Source organism: Hemitrygon akajei, chromosome 2, assembly GCF_048418815.1.
Source record: "Hemitrygon akajei chromosome 2, sHemAka1.3, whole genome shotgun sequence".
Classification (NCBI taxonomy): domain Eukaryota; kingdom Metazoa; phylum Chordata; class Chondrichthyes; order Myliobatiformes; family Dasyatidae; genus Hemitrygon; species Hemitrygon akajei.
Window position 1 is genome coordinate 16,083,672 of NC_133125.1, and position 10,437 is coordinate 16,094,108.

The 10,437-nt window shown below is 43.8% G+C and overlaps 1 long non-coding RNA gene across 2 annotated transcripts in view; it reads right to left on the reverse strand.

Annotated features, from left to right (window-relative positions):
* The window catches only part of LOC140737245 (uncharacterized), a 34,517-nt gene extending 24,786 nt beyond the window's left edge, over positions 1–9,731 (reverse strand). For both annotated transcript variants that reach the window (XR_012101086.1, XR_012101087.1), the window contains exon 1: positions 9,583–9,731. This is a non-coding gene — a long non-coding RNA (uncharacterized lncRNA). The remainder of the gene's footprint in view (positions 1–9,582) is intronic.
* Between the last annotated feature and the right edge of the window lie 706 nt (positions 9,732–10,437).

A 10,437-nucleotide genomic window follows, 5' to 3' on the forward strand; every position in this document is an offset into this window, starting at 1 on the left:
TTCACAGATATCTTCAGTCTCTCGTTCCGGTAGTGTATGGTACACACCAGCTTCAAGCAAGCTTCAACCATACTGAGCCCAAGAAGAGCGTGGTAACCTGCCTCAATGACTATCACCCTATGGCACTTACATCCACAGTGATGAAGTGTTTTGAGAGGCTGGTGTTGAAGCATATCAGCTTCTGTCTGAGTGGCAACTTGGATCTGCTCCAATTTGCCTACTGAAGCAACAGGTCTACAACAGATGCTATCTCAATGGCTCTTCACACAACCCTGGAACATCTGGACAGCAAAGGTGCATGCATTAGGATACTCTTTATTGATTACAGCTCGGCATTTACCACCATCATCTCCTCTACACTAATTAGTAAACTCCAAGACCTGGGCCTCAATGCCCTCTTGTTCAATTGGATCCTGGATTTCCTCACTTGTAGACCCCAGTCTGCTTGGATTGGCAAAAACATCTCCTCTACAAACTCCATCAGCACAGGAGCATCGTAGGGGTGTGTACTTAGCCCCCTGTTCTACTCGCTTTGCACCTATGACTGTGTGGCTAAGTACAGCTCCAACGTTTGCTGATGACACCACTGTTGAGGGCCATATCAAAGGTGGTGATGAATCAGCGTACAGGAGGGAGACTGAAAATTTGGATGAGTGGTGTTTTAACAACAACTTCTCACGCAATGTCAATAAGACCAAGGAACTGATAGTATACTTCAGGAGATGGAAACCAGAGGATCAGAGGTGGAGAGGGTCAATAACATTAAATTTCTGGGTATCACTATCTCAGAGGACCTGTCCTGGACTCATTATATAAATATAATTGTGAAGAAAGCATGACAGCATCTTTACTTCCACAGGAATCTGTGGAAATTTGGCATGTCATCAAAAACCCTGGAAAAACTTTTATAGATGTGTGGTGGAAAGTGTGCTTACTGGCTGCATTACAGTGTGGTATGGGAAAACCAATGCCTTTTAGTGGACAATCCTACAAAATATATTGGATTCGGCGCAGTACATCACAGTAAGTCCTTCCCAACCATTGAGCACATCTACATGAAATGCTGCCACAGAAAAGCAGCATCCTTCACCAAAAATGCTCACCACCCAGGCCACGCTCTTTTCTCACTGCTGCCGTCAGGTAGAAGATACAAGAGCCTCAGGACTTGCATCACTAGGTTCAAGAACTGTTACTGCCCCTCAACCATGAGGCTTTTGAACAAAAGGGGGTAACAACACTAATTTAAGGACTCATTTATCTTGTTATTTCATGCTCATTATTTATTGCTATTTATATATATTTGCATTTGAGCAGTTTGTTTACAGTTTAAAGTTACTGTACTATAGACTTGCTAAGTATGACAGCAGAAAAAGAATTACAGGTTTAAATGAGGTGACATATATGTTCTCTGATAATAAATTATACTTTGAACTTTAATTTATTACATTCCTCCCTTATCTTTCTCCCCTGGTAATAAACTAGATTCAGATTATTTATCACATGTACATCGAACACACAGTGAACTATGTTGTTTGTGTTAATAGCCAACACACCGAAGGATGTTCTGGGAGCAGCCCGGAAATGTTGCCACATATTCCAGTGCCAACATATCACGCCCACAATGTTCAACAGAACAACAGAATAAAACCAGTACAATGGCAACACTGACCAACAACAACATCATGGTGGGTCTCGGCCCAAAACATCAACTGTTTACTCCTCTCCCTAGATGCTGCCTGACCTGCTGAGCTCCCCCAGCATTTTGTGTGTTTTGCTCTGGATTTTCAACATCGGCAGAATCTCCTGTATTTATAAACAGCAAAAAAATGCCCCTTTCCCACCCACTCACACACAGACCCTTGGCCCCATACTCACAGACATGCAAACGTCAGGTGTCCAACCTCCGGTCTCTGGTCCGAACTCACAGACATTGGCCTCTGACCTCCAGACAAGCCAACCCAGGAGTTTCGACCTTCAGACCTTACCATCTGTACTTCATTCCTCTGGTCCCAGCACCCTAGATACCATACAATTGTACCAGAGAGGCTATTGAGGAAATTTATGGGGATAGTGTCAGGGCTGTAGAATTTTAACTGTTAATAAAAGTGGATTGGGTTGGGATTGTTTTCTTTGGAGTAAAAAAGAGTTCAAAAAATCGAGGTATACATAATTTTAAGAGGCTCAGATAGAAATGTTCTATTTCCATTAGCAGTGAGTTTATTAACTGGATTGCAGGGAGTTGTAATATTTGATACAGGGATCTGAGGAAACATTAGGGAAATTACATTTCAACCAAGGAGTCTCTAACTCGCCAACTGCTGAAAAGGTGGAGCTATAAAGACTCACTGCAATTAAAATGTGGACTATACTTGATGTGTTGTGACTAATGGTGTGCCCCAGGGATCGGTGCTAGGTCCATTGTTGTTTGTCATCTATATCAATGATCTGGATGATAATGTGGTTAACTGGATCAGCAAATTTGCAGTTGACTTCAAGATTGGGGGTGTACTGGACAGCAAGGAAGGCTATCAGAACTTTCAGCCGGATCTAGACCAGTGGTGTGTAGTTCCAGAGGCCCAGGTTTGCTCCTAACCTCTGGTGTTGTGAGTGATATTTGTATGTTCTCCCTGGGGTTGGCCCAGGGACATAGGCTCAGAGTCAACCGGCCCATCATGTCCATGCTAGCTGGTGGGGACTCAAGCAAACTAACCCCAACTTCCAGTGCTTGTCCATAGCCTTCTATCCCTAAGCTCTTAAAGCGCTCATCTAAACACTTTGTAAATGCTGTTGGTTACTCTGCTTCCGCCACTCTCTCAAACAGTATATTCCAGGTACTTGCAAGTCAAGTTGAGGTTGAAGTCAAATTGTCATTCAATCATAAATGAGTACAGCCAAACAAAACAATGAACACAAAAACATAAGAAATAGGAGCAGGAATAGGTCAACACGAGGAAGGGTCCTGACGAAGGGTCTCGGCCCGAAACGTCGACAGCGCTTCTCCCTATAGATGCTGCCTGGCCTGCTGTGTTCCACCAGCATTTTGTGTGTGTTGCAGGAATAGGTCGTCTGGCCTGTCGAGCTTGCTCCGCCATTCAATAAGATCATGGTTGATCTGACCATGGACTCATCTCCATCTTCTAGCCTTTTCCCCATAACCCTTACTTCCTCTGCTATGCAAAAATCTATCCAACTTTGTCTTAAGTGTATTTACCGAGATAGCCTCCACTGCTTCATTGAGCAGGGAATTCCACAGATTCACCACTCTTTGGGAAAAGAAGTTCCTCCTCATCTCCATCCTAAATCTGCTCCCCTGAATCTTGATGCTATGTCCCCTAGTTCTAATCTCACCTACAAGTGAAAAGAACTTTCCTGTTTCTATCTTTTCTCTCCCTTTCACAAATTTATATGTTTCTATAAGATCTCCCTTCATCCTTCTGAATTCCAGCAAGTACAGTCCCAGGCGACTCCATCTCTCCTCATAGTCTAACCCTCTCATCTCTGGAATCAACCTAGTCTCTCTCTCTGGGGGAGAAATGACCCCTTCCAAAAGGACACCTCTGACACTCTTTGAGGGGAGGATGGACCTCTTAAAACTCTTTCAAATCTCTTAACACTTATGCTAAATCTATGTTCTCTACTTTCATCTACCATTCACCTGCAGTCCACCCTATCCACCTCATAATGTTATGAGTGATGCATAGGAACATAGAACACTAAAGCTCAGAGCAGGCCCTTTGGCCCACAGTTTGTCCCAACCTTTTATCCTATTCGAAGATCAACCTAACCCTTCCTTTCTACATAGCATTCTATTTTCTCTTATTCGTGTGCCTACCTAAGAGTTTCTTAAATGCCCCTAATGCAGGAGTTCCCAACCTTTTTCACACCATGGACCCATACTATTAACCGAGGGGTCTGCAGACCCCATGTTGGGAATCCCTGCCTTAATGTATCTGCCTGTACCACCAACCCTGGAGTGAGCTCCACATACTCACCACACTCTAGGTAAAAAAATAATTTTCCTCTTTCATCGCCCCCCCCCCCCACCCCACATACTTCCCTCCAATCACCTTAAAATTATTATGCCCACTGGAATTAGTCAATCTATATCTACTCAATCTATGCCTATTATCATCTTGTACACCTCTATCAAGTCGCCTGTCATCCTCCTTCACTCCAGACAGAAAAGCTCTAACTTGCTCAACCTGTCCTCATTAGACATGCTCTCTAATCCAGAGAGCATCTGGATAAAGCTCCTCAGTTCCCTCTCTAAAGATGCTGTGGTTTATTCCCACTTCCCAAAGATGTAGGTTATCTTGACATTGTAATTTGTCCCTAGTCTAGGTGGGTGGAAGGAGAATCAGAGGGAGTTGAAGAGCTTGTGAGGGAGGATAGGTTGCCGAGGGAAAGACAGAGGAAATACAGTCAGTGGCCACTTTATTAGATATGCCTGTACACCTGCTCATTAATGCAAAAATGTTATCAGCCAATCACGTGGCAGCAACTCAATGCACAAAAGCATGCAGACATGGTCAAGAAGTTCAGTTTTTTTTTTCAGACTAAACATCAGAATGGGAAAGTAATGTGATCTAAGTGACTTTGACTGTGGTGTGATTGTTGGTGTCAGATGGGGTGGTTTGAGTATCTCAGAAACTGCTGATCTCCTGGATTTTCATGCACAACAGTCTGAAGAATTTATAGAGAAATGTGCGAAAAACAAAAAACATCCAGTGAGTGGCAGTTCTGTGGGTGAATCACCTTGTTAATGAGGGAGATAAGAGGAGAATGCCCAGACTGGTTCAAACTTCAAAGTAATATTTTATTATCAGAGTACATATATGTCACCATATTTAAACCTGAGATTCATTTTCCTGTGGGCATACTCAGCAAATCTATAGAATAGTAACTATAACAAGATCAATGAAAGATTAAGTAGACTGCAGAAGACAGCAAACTGTGCAAATGCAAATATAAATAAATAGCAATAAATATTGAGGACATGAAATAACAAGATAGAGAGTCCTTAAAGTGAGACCATTGGTTGTGGGAACATCTCAATGGATGGGCAATTGAGTGTTGTTATCCCCTGAAGGTTGTGGGGCAATAACTGTTCTTCAGCCTGGTGGTATGAGTCCCAATGCTCTTGTACCTTCTACCTGATGGCAGCAGCAAGCAAAGAGCATGGCGCAGGTGGTGAGGATCTCTGATAATGGATGCTGCATTCCGACAACAACATTTCATGTTGATGGGTTCGATGGTTGGGAGGGCTTTACCCGTGATATAATGGGCCAAATCCACTATATTTGTAGGATTTCCCATTCAAAAGCATTGGTGTTTCCATAACAGCCCGTGATACAGTAAGTCAATACAACCTCCACTACACATCCATAGAAGTTCAGCAAAGTATTTGATGTCATTTCGATCCTCCACAGAGTCCCGAGGAAGCAGAGGCACTGCCGTGCTTTCTGTGCAGTTGCATTTACATGCTGGGTCCAGGACAGGTTCCCTGAAATAGTAACACCAAGGAATTTAAAGTTGCTGACACTCTCCACCTCTGATCCTCTGATGACGACTGGCTCATGGACCTCTGGTTTCCCTCTCCTGAATACAATCGATTTCTTGGTCTTGCTGACATTGAGTGAGAGGTTGTTATTATTACACCTCTCAGCTAAATTTTCACTCTCCCTCCTGTATGCTGATTCATCACCATCTTTGTTGCAGCCCATAACAATGGTGTCATCAGCAATCTTGAGTATGGTTTGGAGCTTTGCTTAGCCACACAGTCATGGGTGTAAAGCAAGTAGGGCAGGGGCTAAGCACACAGCCCTGTAGTGCACTTGTCCTGATGGAGATCATGGATGAAATGTTCTTGCCAATCTGAACGGACTGGGGTCTACAAGTGAGGAAATCCAGGATCCAATTGCACAAGGAGGTATTGAGGCCAAGGTTTTGGAGCTAATTGATTAACTTTGAGAGGATGATGGTATTAAATGCTGAGCAGTAATCAATAAATATCATCCTGATGTACACATCTTTGCTATCCAGATGTTCCAGGGACCTGCTGCTCTGGGAGGCAAAATTGAGTGGATCCAAGTTGCCTCTCAGGCAGGAGCTAATATGCTTCATCACCAGACTCTCAGAACACTTTGTCACTATGGATGTAAGTGGCACTGGGCCATAGTCACTGAGGCAGGTCGCCATGCTCCTCTTGGGCACCAGCATCACTGAAGCCTGCTTGAAGCAGGTGGACAGCACACACTCCCAAAGCAAGAGGTTAAAGATATCATTGAACGCACCAGCCAAGTGGTCAGGTACCCTGTCCAGTCCAGATGCTTTCCTTGGATCCACCATGCTGAAGGCAACCCGCACATCAGCTTCAGATACTGAGATCAAAGGATCCACAGGAGAAGTGAGGGTTCACGATGGTTCCTCCACATTCTGACAGCCAAAGTGAGCACAGAAAGCATTGAGCTCATCTGGAAGCAAAGCCCTGCTGTACCCCATGTCACTTGATTCAACTTTGCCTGAAATTATAGCATTCAAACCCTGCCACAGTTGTTCAACATCCCTCATTGATTCTATTTTGGTCTGGAATCTCCAGTTTGCCAGTGAAATGGCTTTCCGGAGATCATACCTGCACCTCTTGTAGCATTCATGGTCTCCAGAGACTTGAATGTATCCAATCTGGCCCTCAACAAATCTCGGATCTTATAGTTCATCCAGGGCTTCTGACTGGGGAAGACTCTGAATGATTTAGTGGGGACAGGAAGCTGTCAGTGACTCAGATAACCACCTGTTACAACATTGAATCAGAATCAGAATCAGGTTTATTATCACCAGCATGTGATGTAAAATTTGTTAACTTAGCAGCAGCAGTTCAACGCAATACATAATATAGAAGAAAAAAATTAAAATAATAATAATAATAATAATGATAATAAATAAATAAGTAAATCAATTACAGTATACGTATATTGAATAGATTAAAAAACATGCAAAACCAGAAATACTGTATATTTTTTTTAAAAGTGAGGTAGTCCAATGGTTCAATATCCATTTAGGAATCAGATGTCAGAGGGGAAGAATCTGTTCCTGAATCACTGAGTCTGTGCCTTCAGGCTTCTGTATCTCCTACCTGATGGTAACAGGGAGAAAAAGGAATGCCCTGGGTGCTGGAGGTCTTTAATAATGAACGCTGCCTTTCTGAGACACCACTCCCTGAAGATGTCCTGGGTACTTTGTGGGTTAGTGCCCAAGATGGAGCTGACTTGATTTACAACCTTCTGCAGCTTCATTCGGTCCTGTGCAGTAACCCCTAACCCCCCCCCCCCCATACCAGACAGTGATGCAGCCTGTCAGAATGCTCTCCAATGTACATCTATAGGAGTTTTTGAGTGTATTTGTTGACATGTCAAATCACTTGAAACTCCTTATGAAGTATAGCCACTGTCTTGCCTTCTTTATAACTACATTGATATGTTGGGACCAGGTTAGATCCTCAGAGATCTTGAAACTGCTCGCTTGAAACTGGTTCTCTCCCCACTTCTGACCCCTCTATGAGGATTGGTATGTGTTCCTTCATCTTACCCTTCCTGAAGTCCACAATCCTCTCTTTCGTCTTACTGAGAAACATGTCACATGTCTAACCTTGATGGACTACCACAAATACAGCAGAAAACCACAAATACACATTTCAGTAGCCACTTTATTAGGTACAGGAGGAACATAATAATGTGGCCACTGAGTGTAAGATTGGTCTGAGAGCCTGCATTGATTCAGTGGGCAGAATGTCCTCCTATGTTGTAACAAAATATGAAACATGTAAAATAAAATTCTCCCACACACTGTTGGGCAGAACATCTGTATTGAATATAACATGTCATTGTATGAATTACTGATCCAATTTTTGAAGAGGCTTTCTTCAGCTTCTCTGTGTTTCTGATGATTGGCAAGTTGCTTAAGTAGCCATGAGCTCCACACAAAGCATCCATTCCTTGAAGCAGCTCCTCCCTGTCAGTCTAAACACTGAGCGGTTTGATTTCTGAATGATATTGTTGGTGGCTGGCCAGCAGTGCTGCCAATGTGATTACACATCATCATGATCAATAAAACCAAGCAGATTCAGATTAGTTCTTGACAGGAAAGTGCCAGAGCTTCCCATTGTCCCATAGAAGCTATGGATTTTTCTGCAAAAGAGAATTGTTTTGGGTCAGCACTAAAGGCACTGGCACCCACTTCACAGAGCGTTAGACCGTGATCCAGCTGGTGATGTTAAAGTATTATAAACCATCTGCTGTTTAGACAGGTTAGTCAGATTGGCAGCCAGTGTGTGAGGGAAATGCAGTGAGGGGCAAATAGCTGAATCCAGTGAAGCCCACTCTCATTCTGTGAGGAGAAATCAGAAATCTTTACTTCAAGGCATTGTACCAAGTGTCCGTATCAAGGTACACAGTGGGGTAGAAGCACGTAGTTACCCAGGATCCAATCCAGTTTCTGTCAGTCACTTCCAGACCTATCCCTGTTACTTCCAATCACTGCACAATGGAAGATTCCTGGAGACAATTGCTGATACTTCATTTCGTCAGCAAACAGCCTCACATTTCCCACTCCTCCTAGAAGCGACAGCCTAAGCCCTGTCTGTTTATGGGAAGCGCAGGGAAAAGAGGCCCCATGAATTTAAGACATTCCAATCATGTTCCTAGGTATAGTAGCCTGACCTGGTCCAACCAGGTTGATGTTACGGCCGAGAAAGTGTACCAGCATTCCCACTTCCACAGGAGCCTAAATAAATTCGACATGTCTTCAACGACTCTTAGCAATTTTTTATTGATGCGCCACAGAAAGCGTTCTGTCTTGATGCAGTTCAGTTTGGTACAGCAACTGCTCTGCACGTGACCGCAAGAAACTGCGGAGGGTTGTGGGCACGGCTCAGCACATCACAGAAACCAGCCTGCTCTCTATGGACTCTGTCTATTCTTCTCACTGCCTCAGTAAAGCAGTCAGCATAATCAAAGACCCCTCCCACCCTGGACACTCTGTCTCCTCCCCTCAGAAGGTACAAAAGCTGGAGAGCACCTACCAGTAGGATCAAGGGCAGCAACTATCACTGATATCAGACTCTTAAATAGACCCTTTCTACAATGAGATGGACACTTGGCCTGGCAATCTACCTCAAAATGATCTTGCAGTGATCCTGCGTTGCACTCTCTCTGAAGCTTTTACATTTTATTTTGCATTGTCATTGTTTTATCTTGTACTACACAATGTACTGTGTAACAATTAGATCTGTATGAACAGTATGACAGCCAAACTTTTCACTGTATTTAGGCACATGTGACAATAATAGACCAATACCAATCCCAAGTCAATAGAGTGTCCAGAGCAATCCCATCAATTCCCCCCCCCCCCACACACACACACACACTTATTTTCCTTTAGTCTAGGAGTTCCCATCTTGGGGTCCACAGACCCCTCGGTTAAAGGTAGGGGTCCATGGCATAAAAAAGGTTGGAACGTTTCACCTATTCTCAGCCACATCCCCTTCAAACCACACTGAAAGTAATCGACAATAGCTGAGCAACCTACCAGTCAGCACATCTTTGGCATGAGAGCAGAAAGCGGGAGAGTTATCTGCACACGTGCAGTATCCCTCTGTTTCCGGAGAAGAGCTAATTAGCCTCCTGAAGCTTCCTTTTCTTCCAGTGGAAAAACAAGCTGTTCGGATTCAGCGTCTCTGTGTTCAATAGGAAGGGAATGTTGGAGACAGGAGGTTTCACACTACCTATTGAAGCTATCAAAGTTCAAGGTGCACTTATTATCAAACTATTAAACTAGCTACACGCTTGAAGTCACAGAAGAAGGAAACAACACGAAAAACCCCACACAACAAAGACTGTGCTAAAAAATGATCAAACCATGCAAAACAATAAAAAAAATAATCAAATTACATACAGAACATGAAACGCAGAGCTCCCAAAGGTGCAACCCTAGCCCTGGAGCCAGTTCAGTGCTGAGGTGAGTGAGGTTGGTCCAGGAGCCTGATGCCTGCAGTGCTCCAAACCTAGCAGAATGGGACCAAGTTCCCACCTGATGGTAACAGCAAAGAGAGGGGGAGATGGGTCAAACGCAGGTAGTCGGGGTTGGCTCAGATGGGGATCCTGGTTGACACAGGTAATGAGCTGAACACCAGTTCTTCCTCAGCCTTCAGCCTCAACACCTTATTGTGTTTAATCTGGCTCAGTGCTTAAATTGGCTAAACATTGGCTCATTTTTGCTCTCGGGCCTGGACCCTGTTGCTTCAATCCAGCTCACTGGTGGCAGAATGTGGCTCCTGAGGGATTCAAGTTCCTCAGATTGATTTATTCATCCCAATGTACAGAACTGTGCAAAAATCTTAGGCACATATACATACATATAAGCAAGGGTGACTGAGACTTGCGC